Source organism: Glossina fuscipes, unplaced genomic scaffold (genome assembly GCF_014805625.2).
Source record: "Glossina fuscipes isolate IAEA_lab_2018 unplaced genomic scaffold, Yale_Gfus_2 0, whole genome shotgun sequence".
Taxonomy (NCBI): domain Eukaryota; kingdom Metazoa; phylum Arthropoda; class Insecta; order Diptera; family Glossinidae; genus Glossina; species Glossina fuscipes.
In genome coordinates, this window is record NW_023998414.1 from 16,444,929 (window position 1) to 16,466,151 (window position 21,223).

At 34.8% G+C, this 21,223-nt stretch overlaps 1 protein-coding gene across 2 annotated transcripts in view; it reads right to left on the minus strand.

The window, feature by feature from the left end:
* The window catches only part of LOC119639967 (hybrid signal transduction histidine kinase L-like), a 66,826-nt gene extending 47,883 nt beyond the window's left edge, over positions 1–18,943 (minus strand). For both annotated transcript variants that reach the window (XM_038037728.1, XM_038037718.1), the window contains exon 1: positions 17,464–18,943. The gene's annotated coding sequence lies outside the window, so the exon portion shown is untranslated. The remainder of the gene's footprint in view (positions 1–17,463) is intronic.
* Between the last annotated feature and the right edge of the window lie 2,280 nt (positions 18,944–21,223).

Genomic DNA, 21,223 nt, shown 5'->3' on the forward strand with positions numbered 1-21,223 from the left:
GACATAGGTAAATCGCGCGTATTAAGCAATGTTGCTTTAATGGACTTTAAAGAGTCCGATAACGAGAATAAGTGGTAGACGTCATTTAGGTTCTTGCAAACAACTCTGAGCGGATTGAACAGCTCATAATTAAATTTACTGATTAAGCTTAACCAAGATAAAGTGCCTAGAGAAGCGGTTAGGGTCATTAAAGCTTATTTCACCAAGTAATGAAGGCGAGTCAATAGCACCATTTATTACTTTAATTAGAAAGGAAACGCCAAGAACAAATCTACGTTTCTCAAGACACGGTAGGGACAGCAGAAGCAACCTATTTTCATACGGAGGAAGAGAGGCAATCGGATCCCAACCCAAATTTCTAAGGGCAAACAGCAAGAATTGCTTTTGAACAGATTCAATTGAATCTACGTAGCACCTATATAAAGGAGACCACACAACTGAGGCATACTCGAGTATGGGTCTAAAGAAACACATGTACAGCCTTTTCGTAATGGGGATCATCAAGGAATCATCAAGCTCTTTGGACCACCTTTTTATAAAACCAAGCGCGGACATAGCTTTGCTAATCGAGAGCTCAATATGCAAGTTAAAACGTAACCTATGGTCAAATAGAACGCCTAAATCTATAATCGAATCGACGTCCTCCAACTTATGCGAATCTATGAATTACTGAGTAATGAATGACTTTCTTCTTGAGAATGAAAGCTTCTTACATTTACTCAGATTTAGTTTCAGGAGATTCAAAGAGCACCATGCAACAAAATTATCCAAATCACCTTGAAGCTGATGTGATTGCGATTCAACAGAGAAGGAAGAAAACAGTTTCACATCATCAGCATACATTAAGATCTGGCTGGAATTAACCACCGATGGGAGATCGTTAATGTATAAACTAAATAAAATGGGACCTAAGTGACTTCCTTGAGGTACGCCAGACGTAACGGGGAATTCATCCGAGCTAATGGAGTTAAACAAAACTCTGAAGGATCTATTGTGCAGATAAGAGCTTATCCATTTCACTAAGTAGGGTGGGAAACCAGAGGCTTGGAGTTTAAAGATAAGTAGTCTATGGTTAACCATGTCAAATGCTTTGCTTAAATCAGTGTAAATAACATCTGTGCGAGAGCCACTAGAAAAAGCCTTGAAAACATGACTGGTAAACTCTAACAAGTTGGTGACTGTAGATCGCCCTTTCCGAAAGCCGTGCTGGTGCGGAGAAATATACGAATTAATGGCAAAGGCCAAATGCTGAGTCACAATACGCTCGAACAACTTGGACAAGACACTCAACTTGGCTATGCCTCTGTAGTTCTCAACAAATTGTCTACTTCCACTCTTGTGGATAGGAATAAGGAAACTACTCTTCCAACATGAAGGGAAAACACCTGAATACAAGGACATGTTAAAAATCTTTGAGATCACACCACACAACTCGACAGCGCAAGATTTAAGTACACATGATGGAGTACCATCAGGTCCAAGCGAACAACTGTATTTTAGAGAACTCAATCCTTTGAAAACATCATCTTCCGAAATAACCAAGTTAGGTATTGAAACCGAGTTAGTTATAGGATATGGGTAGTTTGCTGATAAATCGAAATTAGCAATTGAAAAGTTTCGTCGGAAATACTCAGCAAATAGATTTGAGATTTCAAAATCATCCGAGGAACCAGAGCCATTAAAAGAAACATGAGAGGGATATGTGGAAATTTTTCTTTTAGAGTTAACAAATTTAAAGAAGAATTTAGGATTAGCAACCAGAGAGGATTTAATGAACTGAAGGTATCTGCAGTAGTAATGATGGTTGAGGGAGTTAAATCTATGCCTCGCCACCGAGTAAGCGACATAGTCGAGCGCAGCGCCACTTTTCGAATATTTTTTGAATAGCGAGTTTTTTCTATTCTTGTGATATTTAATTGTCTTATTAAACCACGGGGGACATCTGCTTCGAGGTCGACAATGCTTGATCGGAACAGATGCTGCAATAGCTAGATTTAATGTACTGTAGAACGATGGCAATAAGCTTTCAATACTACCGGTTGAGAAATCAAGCGTCAGATGTGAAAGACGATGTTTTAGTAATACAATATTGATTTTATGAAAATCATAATAATTATTTAAAAAAATTTGATTTGGCACATTAAGGCATTTCAACAAACCATCATTAATATGATGAAAGGAAGTGCATATTGATGGATGATAAGGATTCTCAGGTAAACTAAAAGGTGGACAACGATTTACGTAAATCTCGGGAAAATTGGCAAAGCAGAGATCAAGCAGTCTACCATTACAATTAGGGGTACGATTATATTGACCCAAATTATGATCAAACAATTCACTAAAGAACACAACAGCCCTATCAGACGTTGAAGTAGGAACCAAACAGCCAGAATTATCAGTGTTACACCAAGTGACTTGAGGCAAATTGAAATCACCCAATGCAACGACCAAATCGATGGGTCTAGACCGCTTGGCCACTTCACAAATGAGGGCAGCGTGTTTCCTGTAAATGGAGATATCAGAATTTGGGGGAATATAGGAGCAGGTTATAAATAGATGTTTATCAGGTAAATTCAACGTCAGGAGAAGTGGGAAATTCAATTAAATTGGACGGAACTGACGCAGATATGGCAATTAATACACCACCACAAATGCGATTTACTCGATCATTTCTAAACACTTGGAAAGAATTATGAAAAAGTTCCGACGAATGTAGATCGGGTTTTAGCCAAGTTTCAGTAAAGGCCAAACGGCAAAATTCCGTGCTCACTGAATTTAGAAAAGTGGAACGGATTTTCGAATTTAGGCCCCTAACATTTTGATAAATGAGAGATAGTGGGCCTGAAGAAACAATTAGTTTTTTGAAGGCGACAAAACTATTGCCTTGGTATTACGGGGACGATCTCGAGGGATAAATTCCTTAATTAAGGATCCTACTGGCCACAGTGATATGTTGTTGTTGTTTTCAGTCGGAACTAATATTTTAAAAGTGGAGATTGCCCTAGCTTGAGAAGGAGCCATTTTGAAGATGCTAACACGCTTTAAGTTGACTGATGGGACTTTCGTCGCCAGATAACCTTTTATGTTATCCACCGATGTTTCAGATGCCAGTCTTGACACAAATATTGCTTTTCTGGGAGGAACTGCCGTCAAGCAAATGTCATTATTTGGAACAGGAGGGGGGTTCACAGTAGGAGAGTTTCGAGTTGGGGAAAATATAGGTGGGGTTATCGCCCTTGTACCGGCAGCTTGTGAGACTTGCCCAGTCTAGTGACCAGCATTCACAAGCGAACAGCCAGGAGGAGAGGATGAGTTATTTTTCTCTTCATTACTTTTAGGCGATGGCACTTGATTAGAGTGAGTGGCGGCTCTGGGCGGAGATACCCTTGCCACTTCAGCGTAGCTTAAAACTGATGGATTTGCCGGTTTGTTTGTAACTGTTTTGCTACCAACCGACTCAGCAATATCGGAAACATTACTGTTCATTTTAGAGTTAGAGGGAGCGGTAACTTGTACCAACGAATTAGATTTGGAAAAAGCCAGAGGTGACGTCCCACACTCTACGCTACGAGTAGAAGATGAGTGTCCAATAAAGCGACACTCATCAAACCTAGACTTAATGAGCTCAAACTTTTCCCACAAGGAGCCGAGATTTCTACTCAATTCCGAGAAACCATAACGGGTCTCCGTGAAAAGTTTATAAAAGTCAATGTCCCGCTGCCTACAGTCAGGACATGACCATCTTAAGCCTTTAGACGGATCAGCGACTGCGTCAGCAGCACGGCCGAGAATACCGGCACACTTTGCATGACCAAAGCGCTCGCAGAGCCAACAAGAAACGAATCTATCAGAATCCGGGCCTGATTTCGCCCGACAAGGTGTATATAAACACTCCATGTCCTGTCAAAAAGACAGAGTTGTTGATTATGCAGAACAGACACACAAATCACTAAAAAAAAATCCTGAACATAAAAATTTATCAACCAATTTGTGCAAAACTTCTCTGTTAGGTTGACACTGTAACGAAAGATCACTAGCAACACAAACTCCAAACAGCAAAAAAATAACAGAGAAAAAGAGAGAAAACAAAAAAAAAAGAGAGATTTTTATCAGAGCTCAAAATTTTTATTTGCAAAAATCAAATGAATCAAAGCGTAAAAGAAAAATATTTCTTTTACTTTGAATTCACTCACTTTCTTCTCAAAGTATATTATAAAATCACACACTATAAGGCAGAATAGCCACGAAATTCAACAAAAAATTAAAATTTTAATTGCCGAAACAAAATATATACGACTATACCGCGCGACAAAGTTGCCAGACTTGACCGAGTATTGTTTATTAAAGGATCTTATTTACTGCAAGAAGTAATGCTATTTTATGACCACGAAGTTAAGGGTCGTTTTCCCGAGGAAAGCATTTACATGACAACGATACCCCTTAATGACGTCGGGCTTCACTAAAAAACGTCATTATGAGATTTGAACCAATTGTTCAAAAATTGGTGTATGTTAGAGTAGACAGAGATCGCAATCTACTAAAAGAGGAATGGATTTTTAACAAGAGCTTGTTACTATGAAAGAAGTTTTTGAAGATCCTAAGCCAAACATCTGCAAATAATTTCAAAATTTATATGAAGATAAATGAAAACATTATAGACGGGCTAGGCCGGCTTTTAAATACCATACACCCCATTGTCTACTAAAATTGTTAGCTTTGCGACAAAACACAAAATTTATACCCTGTTTCCATATAAACCTACTATTATGTAACTGTATATTAAAAATTAGACGTCTGTGCAAATAAAAGCTTACTTTCTTTAAAAAATACAACACAATAGCAATTTTTGTCGAGAAAGCCCAAAAATTGCAATTTTTTCCATATAATAACTTTTGAGAATAGGGCGTTATTCGGGGAGTGGTCGAGAAGGTGGACCAATCCAAACCATTTTCAATTGAGTTCGTCCTTGGCTCAAAGCACCCCAGTGTACGGAGCTTCATAAAAGTATCTCAAAAATTGTGACCTGTAGCTTAACTACATATTTGCATGGACAGACAATAGTCCGACAGACATCAGATGGACAGACAAAAAAGTGGATAGACCGACGGACAGACAGGCTTCGTCAGAAAATGATTCCGAATCGATCGGTATAATAATCTATTTACTAAGCGCCGCTGCGTATTAAATACTTAAGCACAAGCTTAATATATACTGTGCCACAAATGGTGTAAGGTATAACAAATAGGAAAATTGTAATTATTTGGATGCGGTCACGTCTTCTATACTCACCACATCAACGTAATCAGAAAAAAAAAAACAAAGCGAAAATACAAAAAACCGGTACAATATAATATAGGGATGGTTTGGCTGGTTTTTTTCAGATGGTGTAAGATCCCTTATAGCACACATTGGGAAACAGCAAGAAAAAAAAAGGAAACAATATGTATGCCTTTCAAAACAGCAGTGTTGTCACTATCCTTTGTTCGATTTGCGTCGAAAACGCGTTCTACCTCTCCCGCCCTCGCCTAAGATTAGTGATTCGGATGTCGCCTTCGCATAGCTTTTTATCGGAGTGCACTTTACAAAAAACTGGCATATCTTCCATTTTTCGTTGTCCATTAACATGACCACCAGCAGGTTGCCTCATGCAATTTCTATTTCCAGAGATCTAAACAGCCCCGTTCCTTATATATGCTAAAGTCGAATAGACGAATACAAAGTGTTGCGCATCGTCGGTTGAGCCTTCTCACAGGTCGCACCTTTTATCTGCTCGCAGGTTGAGATGGCACAAATAAATCGAAAAATTTCCATGATCAGTGAAGAGTTGGGTTAAAAAAATTAACTTTTCCGTGTTTCCTCCGCACCTATTGTTCTATCTTGGTGGTAAGTGTGTATGTCCATTTTCCTTCTGAACCGTTTTCCCAGCGCTATTGCCATTCCCTCAACATGATCTGCCGAACAGCAGTCTTAAGTCTGCACATATCATTGTAATTTTCTCCAATAGTAATTCCTTATTTTTTGCCGCTATGAATACATAATTCCTCCTTCAGTAGTAGCTCGATGGGTAATATTTCCGCGAAGACTGCTGCCGTCGAAACGGTTCGATAGGCCGATATCATTCTCAATGTGTATAGTCCTTGAATGGCTTCCAGCTTTCGCAAAAAATGTGTGCATTCTAATATCTTCTCTGCCCAATTGGGTGTGGCACACATCGTTTGCGCTTAAGTTACGCTGCTTATCTTTCTATCTATCTATCTGCCTATCTATCTACATATCTATCCATCTTTCTCAACCACCCACTCACTCGCTGTCGCCGTTTCTCTTTCGTTTAGTAGTAAGGATGAATTTCCCTCTTTCGTTAGATAAATTCAATAAAACGCTAAAATTGAGCAGATTAATAAAGATATAGAAAATTGCAAACAATGAAATATTAACGAAAATAGCAACAAACGTAAGCAACTCCAATGAAAAGGATGTGAAACAAAATTGTGGATTCCGAAATCGACATAAAAAAAATCTGATTTCCATTTAATATCAATCAATGTGTGTAAAGAATATTAATAACACCAAGCAAGTAAATCATAGATAGAGCACAACCTCTACGATCTTTAACTACTTTAAAGCTAACTTTTGGTTCTTCTATTATTTAATATAATTGCATTTCATTCATTAATCATATAGTAAATCATCATATTGTAAAAAACAAAACAATATGTTACAACCCTTTTAACATTTTCATAATAAATCTCCGTTATATTAATAAATTTTATAAACGCTTAATTACGATCGCATGAATGGGAATTGTGCCCAAGAATTATTAATTCACGTTATTTAATAAATTGAATTGTATGACTGGAGGCACAAAAATGTGCAAGAATATGTATAGTCGGCGAAGATACGCTTGTGAAGACAAAGTACTAAAACAAAAGCAAAAGAAAAAATTTTTAAAAGGAAAAGAAGATTGAAGAGATAATGCAAGAGAGATGCGTCAAAGCTTTTTCTTTTTTTTGGCGCAGTGGTAGCGCATTGCCATCTAATGGTCCCACACTGTGCTCAAAACCATCCCGTAACCGCTTTCGCATTACCTCGAGATGGACCCTGTTGGATTCTTGAGCCTGACTATACCATCCAACCTCACCCGTCCTCATCTAAGATTAGGGGTGCAGATATCGTCTCCATGTGGCTTTATAGCGAAGCACACGAAAAATCAATACATTTCTTCGATACCTAGGTGTCAATTAATATTACCACTAGCAAATTACCTGCATAATTTCTATTTTCAGAGATCTGAAAAGAGTGTTTCTCAAACATGCACAAGCCGTGTGTTGCGGATCGTCGTTTATGCCTTTGCACAGGTCGCACGCGTTATCTATTCGTAAGTTGAAACAGCACAATTATCTCCAAAAATATCCAGGACCAATGAAAATTAACTTTTCCGTCCTTCCTTCCCACCCGTAGCTTTACATTTGGGATGGGAGTGTAGGTGTACCTTTCTTCCGAGTAGTTTTACCGTTGTTGCGTCCCTTCTGTCGACGATGCGCCTCAATGACGAGAATGACGAGACGCTGCGTTCTGTGTTTGTCTGTTTGACTTGGGCATATTTATGCAATATGCTTTCTAGATCTCTAGAAATAGAAATTACGCTTAGGGATTATGGTGATGGATAAAGAGAGATGGAAGAGATGCGGCAGAAACGTTTGCACGACGCGCCTCGGTATAAAGCTACTCAAGATATCTTTCACAGACAGTCAAAAACAGCAAAATGTGCTGAACGACTTAAAAAAGTGGAAAGCGAAGGTATACCTAAGCAATCGTGCCTTACGGTGGAGGATATGATTCCAGCGGGTTAAATCCTCGCACTGCTCCAAACGGACGGCTTCGATGCTTTCCCGCCTTAAAAAAAAATATTTAAAAAAAAACATGCATACACACTTGCATAAATATATTTCTATATAAACAGATGCGTTCATTCATATGCATTGCACATTTCTATATATATATACATAGTTAACTATTTTTAGAACAAAAACAATTGTTTTTCATTTTTAATTTTTTTGAAAGTTTCAATAAATTATTTTTTTGTTTATTATGAGTGAAACAATAATTTAACAAATTATTATTATTATTTTTTAAGTTTTCTCTACGCAATTATATGAGTAAGTTTGCTTAAATACACACAAGTGGTTGATTGTATAAAATTTTTGAAAGTCATTTACCTTGAATGCACTCACTACATAGTTGCTGTCTGTGCTAAACTATAAAACAATATTTATTACGATTTTTTTTCTTTTTTATCGATTTCATTCCTTTTCATATCGCAAATATGTAAACATTTTAGATTACGTTTTGTTGAGTATGGGAGGAAATATTTTCAAACATATCATGGCATCCTTTCTAATTCATCCTTTTTAATTCATAGACTTATATATAAGCGTTTACGTGATGTCTGACAATGAGAAGCGTGCTACAAAGAGAAATGTATGAAGTTGCGCCCGTCTTCACTCTACGCTCTTTCTCTCCCTAAGCTTTATTCTGTCAATAGTGCTAATTGTGGGGCGATAAGAAAATTGCACGAACCCAGCCGTCAGCAATTCCCACGCGGTAAGTATACGATGAATTTTTCGAAAGTTTTCGCAAATTTATTTACGAGCTTCGCAAATTCCCCTTAACAGTTTAAAGTATATTGTGAAGTATCCATGTTTTTTTTGGAAAATCGCATAGATTTTCATCTGCGGGTTAACACATAGCCGCGTAGTTAAGAAGCGTAGGTATTAAATCGGCATACCGGGATTTAACTCACAGTGTGATTGACCATACAATTTGACCACAAAATTACAATCGGTGTGTAGTTCTTCCGCTTCTTTCCGACCACCACCATTTTACACGTGTAGGTGATATCCCCCAAGTAATTGGCCATGTTAACAAAAAAAGTAGCCACATCTATGTAAAGAAGAATGCCGTGCGCTTGTTAAAGTACATCTTCTAAATGATGCGTGTATTTTCTAAAATACCATACACTTCTTCTAAAAATCTCAGAAAAAGTTATTCTTCAGTTCTTTTACCTTTTTTTCAAGAGCTTCAATATTTTTGTTAGGTTGATGATCTTAATGTGTCTCGGCACGTTTCGTTTATTTCCTATGAACCACATCTACTTGCATTCTCTTAGTATATGCTCTTAATCCCGTTTACTAGCCACTCGCTTACAGTATCGAAGCAGATGGTGGCAAGCGTAGCAAATCCCTCAGGTTATTATCGATGAATAATTATAATACAAATATTGAAAACATATATTTTAGATAAAGAGTTTGTCTAATCTGACGTAGCTTTTATTATCGCTTGAGCTAAAAAAAAATGTGCTTTCTCCTTCAGTTATCACAAACACAATAAACAAAAAATACCTGCCGTTAACTGACGTACAAGAAAATACTTAAACAGTTGGAACAGATGGAACAGCGCTCTGTATTTACTTTACTATTGTATGGATTGTCAATTACGAAGACAATCTTGGATTATAAAGTTTCGGCATATTTGTTCGTTGTTGCTCCCGTGTGCACTTACACCTTAAAACTTAAATGCCAGGTTATTAACCTATTCGTACGTTTTCGGTATAGAGATCGGCTCGTGTCTGAATCTAACTTATAGAAAGCAGTAATCTGTATGCATCATTTATTATCCGTTATCCGCTATCCGTTATCCATTATCGACCACGTATTCCTTAATTTATATTTAAGTAAATTACATTTGAGTCATATAGTAAAAATTTTCTAAACAAATATTTCTATTTACGTTCTTGCCTTTCAAGATACGTATGCATGTCTATTTTAAATATTCATTTTTTCCTTTTCTTTTTTATTTATTTATTTTTTTTTTTTTATTTCTTAATTAATGTGTCAAAATCGCATTTCAACACTAATCTATTTTATATAAATTTTTTTCAATATATATATATATATATATATATACAAAGAAAAAGAAATAAACGCGAACTAATTAATTCATTGACGTCATTGAAGGAACGTTAGCGTGCCTGAATGTGATTTTTTTTTCTAATGATTTCTAATTTCTGTTTAGACTAATTTAAAAAAAAAAAACATGCAGTGTAGCTTACGAATATAAAACTGATATTCTATAATTAAATAATAAGTTTACGATTAATAATATAAAGAATTTTATATAAACAAAAAAAAATTGTATTGGCCTTGAGACGAATCTTTTATACCCACGACTGTGTTTATGAACACAACTATATATTCAATCCTATGCTTTGATTTCGAACAAGCTAAATGAGGGAGATCAGCAAGCAGATATTGTTATGAGACCATACTACAGGACATGGACAGATTTACTCTTTCCGTCTGATTCTCTTAACTATTGCAGGCTGAGGAATGTCGTTGATCTTTAGAATTCAACGGAGAATATTAGATTTTAATTATCTTTATTTTGATTGACTTTGCGAATTCTAACAATGAGAGAAATAGAAGAATGAACGAACGTACAATTACAGAGGGAATGAATAAATACAAGTGGACAGAGGAAGCAAGGAATGATAAGACGAACATATAGAAATGCAGTCAGATAGACGAGATAAGAGAACAGAACAACAGAGTAACAACCTGAAAAGTTTACAATGTTAACAAGTTGACAATGAGACGAACTGGCAGAAAGACATAATCATAAGAAAACAGAGGAACGAAGGGACCGAGAGGCAGAAGACCGCCACTGTAGGCGAAAGCCAAATAACCATGGCATAGAAATAGGTGGACAACACACGACAGAAGACAGGTGCACAGCGATATATATGAAATGAGAAAAACAAAGCCTTTTCAAGAAATAAGCAAATAAAAAGATAGAAAAACATGTGGAAAAGCGGCAAGAAAACGGATGAAGAAAAGAGAAGCGAATAAGAAGACAAGCGGAAGGACCTACACGCCGACAAATGGATATAAGAAAGTAAATGTAAACTGATAGATGGAAAGATAAACAAACGTTCAGACGCAATGTTAGAGATATAACTGAGTAAAAAAACAAGCAAAGAGGCGGTGACCGAAATCCACATATAACAAAATCAAGTGGAAAATCTGTACCTAATCGAAAATATATAATGTCCGTGATGGATATCTCTCGTTGTCACAAACTGAATAACAAAATGAATAGAATCGTTTCATTCGATGGCGGCAAAAAGACTATGAATACAAGTCGGTATTGCGGTTGATTAAGTATAACACATATGCGCAAACGTACACGCACGGAATAATAAATCTATGAAGTAATTAATTAACGCAAAACAAACGTATGGTTAAGGAGTTTAGCGCATGTTTAGAATTTCCACCTACAACCAAGACTTACGCCATTACATTCTAACAAATGTGTTTATTGTCCGTTATACAAAAGATAACATGTAAAAGTTTTTTATTACAAAAATGGTTTCGCGTTGATTTGAATTTTCACGACACAATAAAATTTTGAAAAATTTGGAACAATAATTAAATGATTTATATTTTTAAATTTACATATTTTATTTTTTCTCTTTCATAAACTGTTTTTCTATTTTATAAAGAAACCAACCCATAACATGTATCGGTGCACGGCTACCCATTAATTAATTTATATATGTAGTCACTTTGCAGGCAACGATATTAATATATACAATTATAAAAAATTCAAATACCAAAATATTTATTTTGAAGCTCTTTATAAATAAAGCTAAGGCAATTTGGCAGTTGACCACTTTCTCTACAACTAATCTAATACAAGTCATACCCGGCACCTGCAGCAACAAGTCTGTGAGGACTTACTCTACTTCAGGAAAAAAGAAATGGTCGACTTTTTTTTGTGATATGAGGCCAAGTTAATTGTTCTACGAGAAATGTTGTGAGCGTGCTCACGAGCGATAGACAGACGGACAGATGGACATAGCCAATAGACATCAAACAATCATATTACAAGTATTTTAACACAGCAGCTCTTAGTGCATTAGTACACTCAGCGAAATTAAAGTCGAAAACTTTGCGTTTAGTCAAATATTTGTTACTAACACAACTGGACCGAATAATTACATGAAACGTTACCCATAAGGAAGAGACGGAGAATCTTTCTTCTTACTTTGCTATGATCCACACAATTATTTAATTCGTAATTTTAAAGCAAAAGATATATATACATTTACGTTCTCGTACACAAAAACAATGGAGAAAGCAAAAAAAGATTTTTATCTAATATAATTTAGTTTAGCCAAGTAGTATAACAAAATGACTGTCGGAAAGAAATATATGAACTACTGTTATTGTTCCATTATATATCATCTGATTCCAATTATCGATTCATGCCGTTAAAGTTAGTTGCATCTTCCTCAGTATTGTCCAAAAGTTATTTATTAAGATTGATGTTTGCCATTCCGAACGATGTGGATCGCCAACCTTTTATTAAGACTTTTCGATTGTTGCTTTAATACTTTTTTCCCTCGTATTTTGCTTATATTTTATTTTGCTTCGCTTTCGATTACAAAAACAATTCTTTACAACTATCATCAACTCCTTCAGGCATCTTATCCTCGCCGATCGGCTTTTGTAACATTACTTTATAACTTGAACACTAACAAAGCTTCTATCTCTTGCAATTCTTTTCGCTTTACATAAACTAAGAGGTGCAGAGTTTCCACAATTCAACGCAGCTTCTATTTGTTCCATTGCTCCAGGGAAATTTACGCGTCCCGTATTAATGGCGGAGTCGTAAGTGCTCTTGGTCTGTAAATAATAGAAAAACATTTCATTTGCACATGTACAATTTCAATAATGGTCCCCACACAAGCCATCGTTATACGCTGTTGCTGTTGCAGATGACGATATTCGCCGATAAAGTCGGACGGCTTTTTACCTTATTCATTTTTTTCGCTGCTTACACATGAGAGCCTGCCTAGATGTATGCATTCTCTCCGATAATAATTAAATTCTCCGAGAATTCTCGGAAAACGAATTTTGAAGAAAATGGATGTAAATGAAACGACCAAATCTCTATGAAGCCATGGAACATATAGAAGCAGTTTAGAAGCGCGAAAACTCGGCACCTATTAGTTTATGCAGCGCTTAATTGAGAACGAGGCGAAGACAAATTTTCAATTAATACTAATAAACTGTTTCTTTGTTAAATTGAATTTCTTTTTTATAATTTGACATTTACTGCAAAGAATACTTAACTAAAAGATTTTAGTTTGTCAAAGTTCAGTTTTCGAGCTTCAACAACATGCATCTAAACAAAAGTGAACACTATAGCGTAACAAGGTCGAACAAGGCCGACCATTAGACACCCTACACCACTTTGGCTCCTACAACTATTCAGTCGTTTCGGCAACAATGCACCAAAAATGACACATTATTTTCATGCAAAGGCATACCTTTTATAAAAGCCCGTATATTGGAGGGTGTCCAAAACACCGCATGGTATTACCCAAATTTAGCAAACTTAATTTACATCATAAAAATTTTATAATTGTTCAGTTTTCTTCATAGAGAAGCAATAGATTACCTTTCTCTCCATATAAGGGCTTGCCTTTCACGACAACAACTACATGTTAGGGTCTAAATGATAGACCTATGTGATCCAAGTTCACTACTGTTACTTTTTTTGAGTTGCTACTATGAACCAATTTTCATGATGATATATTAAAAATTAAATCCTTTTCTGAACGGCTGGGGCTATTTATGAGAAATCTTATACGGAGTAAGGTTCAAATTTGGTCCACTTATTTTTATGACAAACTACTATCATGAACAAATTTTTATTATAGAGCAATAGCAATCAAGCGTGTATATTTCCTGAGAAGCCTTACATGCAATGGTATCCAAAGAATAGACCGTAGAGGTCTAAATTCGATATGGTTTGTCCGGCAATTTACTATTATACCAATTTTCGTCTTTAAATATTGAAAATTAGATCTTTTCACTATGTAAAGATTCACTTTCGTAGGATCGGTTATAAGAAAAAAGCCTCAGCCGGAATAAGTTTATCACAACAATTTAAAATCTCATAATGTTATTAGTTATCGATTTTAGACGAGAAATTTTGACTATTGCAGCGAAGTGAAGCAAAAGAAGAAAGAAGAAAAAGTGAACCGATTCGAACCACTTTCACTAGCGTTCGTCGTTGGATCGAAGCACGTCAGTGTACAAAATTTCATCAAAGTATATTGCGGCCTGTAGGTTGCACACAAAAAAATACGGACGGCCATAAAGTGGACGCACATACAAGCTCATAATTCATACTCGATCAGCTTATGATCCTTATAAATGTCGTCATAAACTTTCATCTCTAAGTAACTTCATTGAAATTTGTACAATGCAAGATAAAAACTTGAAGTTTTTATATGTGGATTCTTCATCGCATTCTACAAGCCAGTTTTGACGTGATCCAGTTTTCGCTTGCTCACAATTTATAAAAAGCTTAAGAAATTGAATATAAGAAGCAAGTAAAAGCATTATAGCGGGTAAATGCCGACCGTTAAATACGCTACACCGTTCCACAATTATTCATATAAAGACTTTTCAAAATACGGCCTTTCAATAGCGTTCGTCCTTGGGACAAAATGCGTCAGTATATTAAAATTTCATCAATATATTTTAAAAATTGCGCCCCGTTGATTGAACACAGGAAACCAAGGCGAACAGACAACTAAACAAACTTTCCGATCGAATTTCACGCTATTTGCCCGTCTGTCTGGCTGATATCCAGCGTTGTACGTTCTTTCCATGAACCGATCACGAATCGGTTACACTGAAAAGAAATATTATATATATTCAAAATCTCCAAAGTTGCGCAAAACCCTACCTTCAATCGTACAACCAGCCTTTCACACTCGTCACGCTTCAGAGCAACTGCTTTAACTTTAGTTTAACTCTCGGAAAAAGATTTTCCCTTGCGATTATTTTTAATAATTTGGGTTAAAAGAGTTTTAACCGCTTTAATTATATCTCGAATATAAAAATAAGAATTTTATGGTAGCATTAAACTAAATCGAACAAAATTAAAGTCACGCGTGGGCAATTAGCACTTATATGAATTTTTGTTTGGCAATTAACCAAGCGGTAAAAGCTTTTTTTTGTTTTCGCAAAAATGTTTTTTTATCACTACGCAAATTAACCGAAATTGAACTATGAGCGATAACATGCTGAACTTAGAATTACAATAAGTATAATATAAGTAATCTGATATTTGGTAAAACACATTAATGGCAGGAATTTAATTAATGATATCGGAAAATTTGTAAACTTACACTATTTAACAATGGAACATTGCGCTTATTTTAAATTTTATTCTTATATTTCTTTTCACGCTTCATTTCCGTTTGTGTTACAATTTTGAAGAACATTCAAGTCAATGTATGCAGTTTACAGTACATAGTCTCTAGCCTACATCATTCGCAATCGCTTACGAGCAGCTTACAGGAGATGATATATTTTGCAAGCCTACCAGAAACTTGGCAAATCAAGTTTTTTTGTTGAGAAATCAAGGATTTTCGAAATTTTTAAAAATGTAAAGAATTACTTAAGAAGGGAAAATATGAATATTGTACATCAATACCGATTGCAACCGCGACATTCGAGCAGAGCACTAAGGCAGAGATACCTATAAAATAAGTAAGTATATTACATCCTACACCACTCGGCCAACTACAGTTATTCTCTCGTTTTCGTAATGACGCCAATAACTACACATTGTTCTCATGCAAACGCGCACTTTTCATGAAAGCCTGCTTATTAGAGGATAGTCAAAATTTAGCAATCTTATTTTTTTCTCATCAATATTTTTATATTTTAATTTCCGTCATATTAAACTGGAAATTACACGTTCGCTCCATGCTTTTCATAATAATCGCTATTATATATTAGTGTCGAAATAATAGACTTACGCGATCCAAACTACCTAGCGCTAGTTTTTTTAATAAATAGTTGCTATGGACCAATTCTCATCATAATATATTAAAGATAAACAACTTTTCTGAAAGACTCTTACTATTTATGAATAATGTTATATGGAGTGGGGTCCAAGAAATAAGACCATTTGGTTCAAATTTGGTCTACCTAATTTTCATGTCAAATTACTATCCTGAACAGATTTTCATCATAGAGCATTAACAATTGACCCTCTTTGGCCTATTAAGGTACACATTTCCTGTGAATCCTTACATGCGGTGGTATCTTAAAAATAGACCAACGTGGTCCAAATTCGTTAGGGTCGATTTTTTTATCAATTTACTATTGTAAACCAATTTTCACCAGATAACATTAAAAGTAAGATCTTTTTAAGGATTCAATTTCTTTAGGAACGGGTATATGACAACGGACTCAAAAAATTCCCTCAGGCGAATCAAATTTTTCACAACAAAAAAATGTTATTACTTACTATAAAGTAAGTTTTGATTTTGAATCGACCGGCATAATAAAAGTTGGGTCTCTCGTACCACAAATGGTGCAATGTATAGAAAACGATTAAGATATTTCCGCAAGGAAATAATACTTGTGATCATCTCAGTAAGTGTTACTCTTGGACAAAAAATTATCAACAATAAGCATATGAGATGATTTACAATATGTCAAGAAAATGTACGCACACATCACACTCTGCGGCTGATCAGTTTACAGTAACCGAACTGCTTAGTACCTCATTTCTCTCGAAGGCATAAAAAAGTATCGCAGTCCCCACAATTTTCATTACAATCGAATTGAATCGTTTATTCATCCATAAATATGGCAACAATTTATCATTTGTATTATGCAATGTTTTGATTAGGATGTACTTTTGTTATATTATAAGCTTTCATTTATATGGTTTGCGTGTTCGTCGCATAAAAATTGACAAATCGACAATTGCGACTGATGATGTTCAATTTTTGTATCAGCTTTGGTTCTGGCGCCAATACAATGCAAGAGAGTCAATTCTTCTTCGTACATTCAGAATAGAGGCCGCGAGAAAGTGCGGATTACATTTTTGCTAACAACCCGCTTGATATGAGTATCAAGTACAAGGAAGTGAAGCGTAGAATACAGCAATGTAATTGCATTTATTTCAATTTTGTTTTCCTAACAATCCCCTCGATAGTTCTAAATTAAATATGATGGACGACTTGTCGAATTAATTTTGTAATGAGCCCTGATATCAATGAATTACAAGATGAAATATAAAGGTATCTCCTAGGGCCGCTTTCATGCAATTACAAATATTTCAAAAATTTGAAGCGTTCAATAAATACAGAATTTTATGTCCGTTAAAATCTTCGCTTCAAGCTTTCATCTACAATGAAATAAAAGTAATCCCGACAAGAAATTGATTTTCTAGGTCAAAAGGAGGACTTGTTCATAAAACAGTTAACAAAACGAGAAGGACGCAACAAGAAAATAGATAAACAAAATTCAAAAGGTTACATAAAATTGTAAAGTTTAGAAAAATTTTACAAATAGACTTACGGTATACCTTTGCTTGATTGTTTTTTAGTTATTGCTCTCCACAATTTTTGTTCATTATATTTAATAAGTTTTTTTTAGTTAATTTACGACACACGTATATTTTAAAATGTATTTTCTAGAACGTTAACCAACATTAACATATTTTATCTTTGCTGCTATGATCGATGTTAACCAACAGTGGCATCGCTTTTGAATAATAATCGTTACATTATTATCTACAAGTAGTATGCATACGCGTTTGAGGTACATTATTCGGGTTAGAAAAAATCTTTTTTTGTCGGTAAAATATTCACATGAAAAAAGTTTAATTGTTTTTGTAGATTCTTAAGGATCACTAGTTTCATTTTTATTAATATATTAAATATTTGCTCACACTGCATACATTCCTAAGATTTGAAAGAACTGAAAATTCTTTTTATTAGGAAACCATATAGCACGACATTTTACACATTACTTTTATATGACTATATGTCTTGCGATTTTACGAGTTTCAACTTTTTTTATATAACTTTCAAAAAGAAAAATTTTTTTTTTTTTTTATTAAGCAATCACTTCGTTTTTATGTAGACATATTTAGGTAAAGGGAAACACTGTATTTTTAATTTTGTTTTTATTATCATTTAGAGCTTTTCTCAAGCTCTTAAGAGATCATCCACTAACTTTAGTCTTTTCCTTTCCTTTCAATAATAAAGTATTTTTTATTTCTTTGTTTTTGTAATTAACAATTCTTAGCTCGCTAGTATTTGAGAAGAGAGGAGACCATTGTTGGCCGTCTTTTTCTCTCCATTTTTAATAATCAGCTTGCAATCTGTACGGGATTGCATTATAATTTTTATGTTGAATGACTATAACATTCTTCGTGTGTATTATGTGCGCTTGCTTATGTGAGTTATTATCAAGCGATTTTTTGTTTGATGCAAATAAATTTGTAATAAGTGGCCCTCTCTTACTCTCCCAGCACTTTTAATAGTTTTTTTTTTTCTTGTATGCATTCACTTGATAATTATTTTCGTCATGAAATTTTAAACTTTTTGTTTTTAATATAATATAATAGAAAATGAATTTGTATTTTATTTTAAAAAATTTGCATGTATTTAGATTTTCGCGAACTTTTTCGTATATCGCGCACGTATACAATATTAGTGATAGGATTTTATTTCGTTAACCAGCACTACACTGTAGAAAGGAATGAGTTGAACCGTTATTTTTTACAATATTTTTGCTTAATAGCAACACTTTTGAGCACTGAATCGATTGCCTCGTTGCAATTTCATTGATTTAAAAAACAAAATTACCGTTATTTAATATATATTCATACGTTTCTCTTCAGCGAACATTTCTCCGGCATTCATTTACTATCAACAAATGCTGTTTTTCTTTTCTTTTGAAATGTATAAACAAACCGTTATTCATTATTTACACATCGTTAAACAACTTAAAACCAACACACATGCTCTTCAAAGTTTTGAAAAAAAAAAAAAATAACAGCAAAACAAATTTCTTAATTTAAGAGAATTTTTTTAGAGCGTGACCGCAAACAATTTAAATGTTTGCATTAAATGCGCCAGTTTGTCTATCTGCTTGCAATAGAGTAAAAACAATAACGATTTTTTTCTTTTCTTTTTTTTTTATTGTTTTTATCTTCATTATATGTTATACATGAATCAAAAATATATTATAACCGACTATAGGCCTTATTGTGAAAAATAGAAGACATATATATATATATACGTTAAAAAAAAACATGTGTGTTCCTATTAACAGCTTTACCCTATAGTCACTCACTATTTTATATATGCTAATATGTGCCGACGGTCGTGATACATGTTGCTTCAATATCAATGAAGAAGAAGATTTTTAAAATTTCTTCCTTAAATATACAAAAATTGTTTTCAAAACCTTTGCTTGAAAATGCTGACTAAGAGCATGTAAAATGTAATGAAGCTACTGCTTTTAATAGTATCGTGAAAGGTTTTTGAAAACCTTCATTGTAGAGATACTGAGTTCGAAGAAGATATCTCCTATTCGGATGTGACAATTGTTGCTCACGTCAATCGGAATCAAAGCTTCAAACGACTCTGATCGGCATATGATGAACATAAAATCTAAATATCGACTCATTAATCGTTTCGGCACTTCATGCCTTTAAAACTTATATAGAGAGAATTGCAATTTTTGAAAACCTCCCTGTATTATTATAAAACTAGATGTGCGATCAAAACGTTTGCAAACTGCACCTTCAGAAGTTCGAATAAATGAACTTATGCCGTTCTCGTAACAAAGTTCAAATTGGGATATAGCTTTGATAATGTTCCATTACCGCGTAGATGAACTGAATGAAATATCACTGCTATATGTGACGACGCTGATGATCAACCGAATTTATCGATTGATCTTTTAAACGTGCCGTGTTCACACTCCCAATTCGGAATTTCTCGCTTCAAAAAGAACGCAAACCACAAAACTAGACTCAAAGCAAGAGACAAGAGTTCGACTACTCAGCAAAAAAGCAAAGTTATTGCAATCGAGTTTATGGTGAGTGTTGTCCTCTCTTCTCTTCTCTACATTTTGCCCTAAACGCGCTCTCTGCAAAGTTACAATGGTAGTAACAAGTGAATATCATCACAGTATTTTGTTTCTTTAAAACAACGAAACAAACAAAGTAGGAGGAATATGAAATCAGTATATGAAAACAGCACAGAATTTTTTAGACTACGTCGACGGTAATAATGGAATAGTTAATCTGCAAATGCTTGAACAAGATTCAGTTTTCGGTGCGGTGCAGTTAATTAAATTGTTTGATTTATTCACTCGGGGAGTTCCACAAAAATGCCAAATACTTGAGTTGGATCGCGCTCAATGAATGTTTGGCTGCAATCTTGAGCTAATAATAGCCAAACTTGGCAAGCTCGCGGTACGTATTCAATTCAGAGAGTCTTTGCTTTCTTTCTACTTGTTTTCACACCTGATGTCTTCACGGGCTGTTTCTTCTCACAAGAAAGACAAGTGTATGCTGCTGAAGCTTCTCTCCCTTTCTCTCTCTCTCTCTCTCTTTTTGTTTTTCTCTACAATCTTCAATAAGAATATAACCGTCTTTCTTCGTTTATATATCACGAAACGTGTTGTACAAGAAGCAACTTATTCAGTACATAAATACTATGACAGGTTATTGTTGAAAGATAATTAGGGAAAAGAAAAATTTCTAACTCCTCCGGCATTTCAGTTAACATAAATTGTTGAAGAGCGGGTTAAGCTCAACAAACAAATAAAAATTTAAGAATCGTTTCTTAATTATGCCATAAGCGAAACCTAGGCTTAAAATCCCAAGCCACGGCAATAAATTACGGAGGGCGGATGTTCAGCTTCAAAGCATGCAAAAATCGTAAGGACCAACTAAAAATCCGGCTAATTATATCTGTAAAGTAGTAAAACAACAACTTTTGATTATTTACGAACACTCTTGTGCACAATGAATGGAAATCGTCATTAGATGAGATATATTTCAGTAAAAAAAAAGACTATGCACCGGATCAGATCAATATTGTAGCGTATTGCCCAATTGAAAGAGAGAGACACTTCCAGTTGCTAGGCAGCTAAATAACACAACGGCCAACAAGCACTTAAACTAGCATATGAAAGCCGTGCCTAGCAAAAAATCGATTTTATTTTCAAAAAGTTCCGACCTTCAAACGGCACCTGCCGCATTTTGATGTCATTTCGATCATTTGCTAATGAGTTTGAGTGATTTGAATGACACTACTTACGTG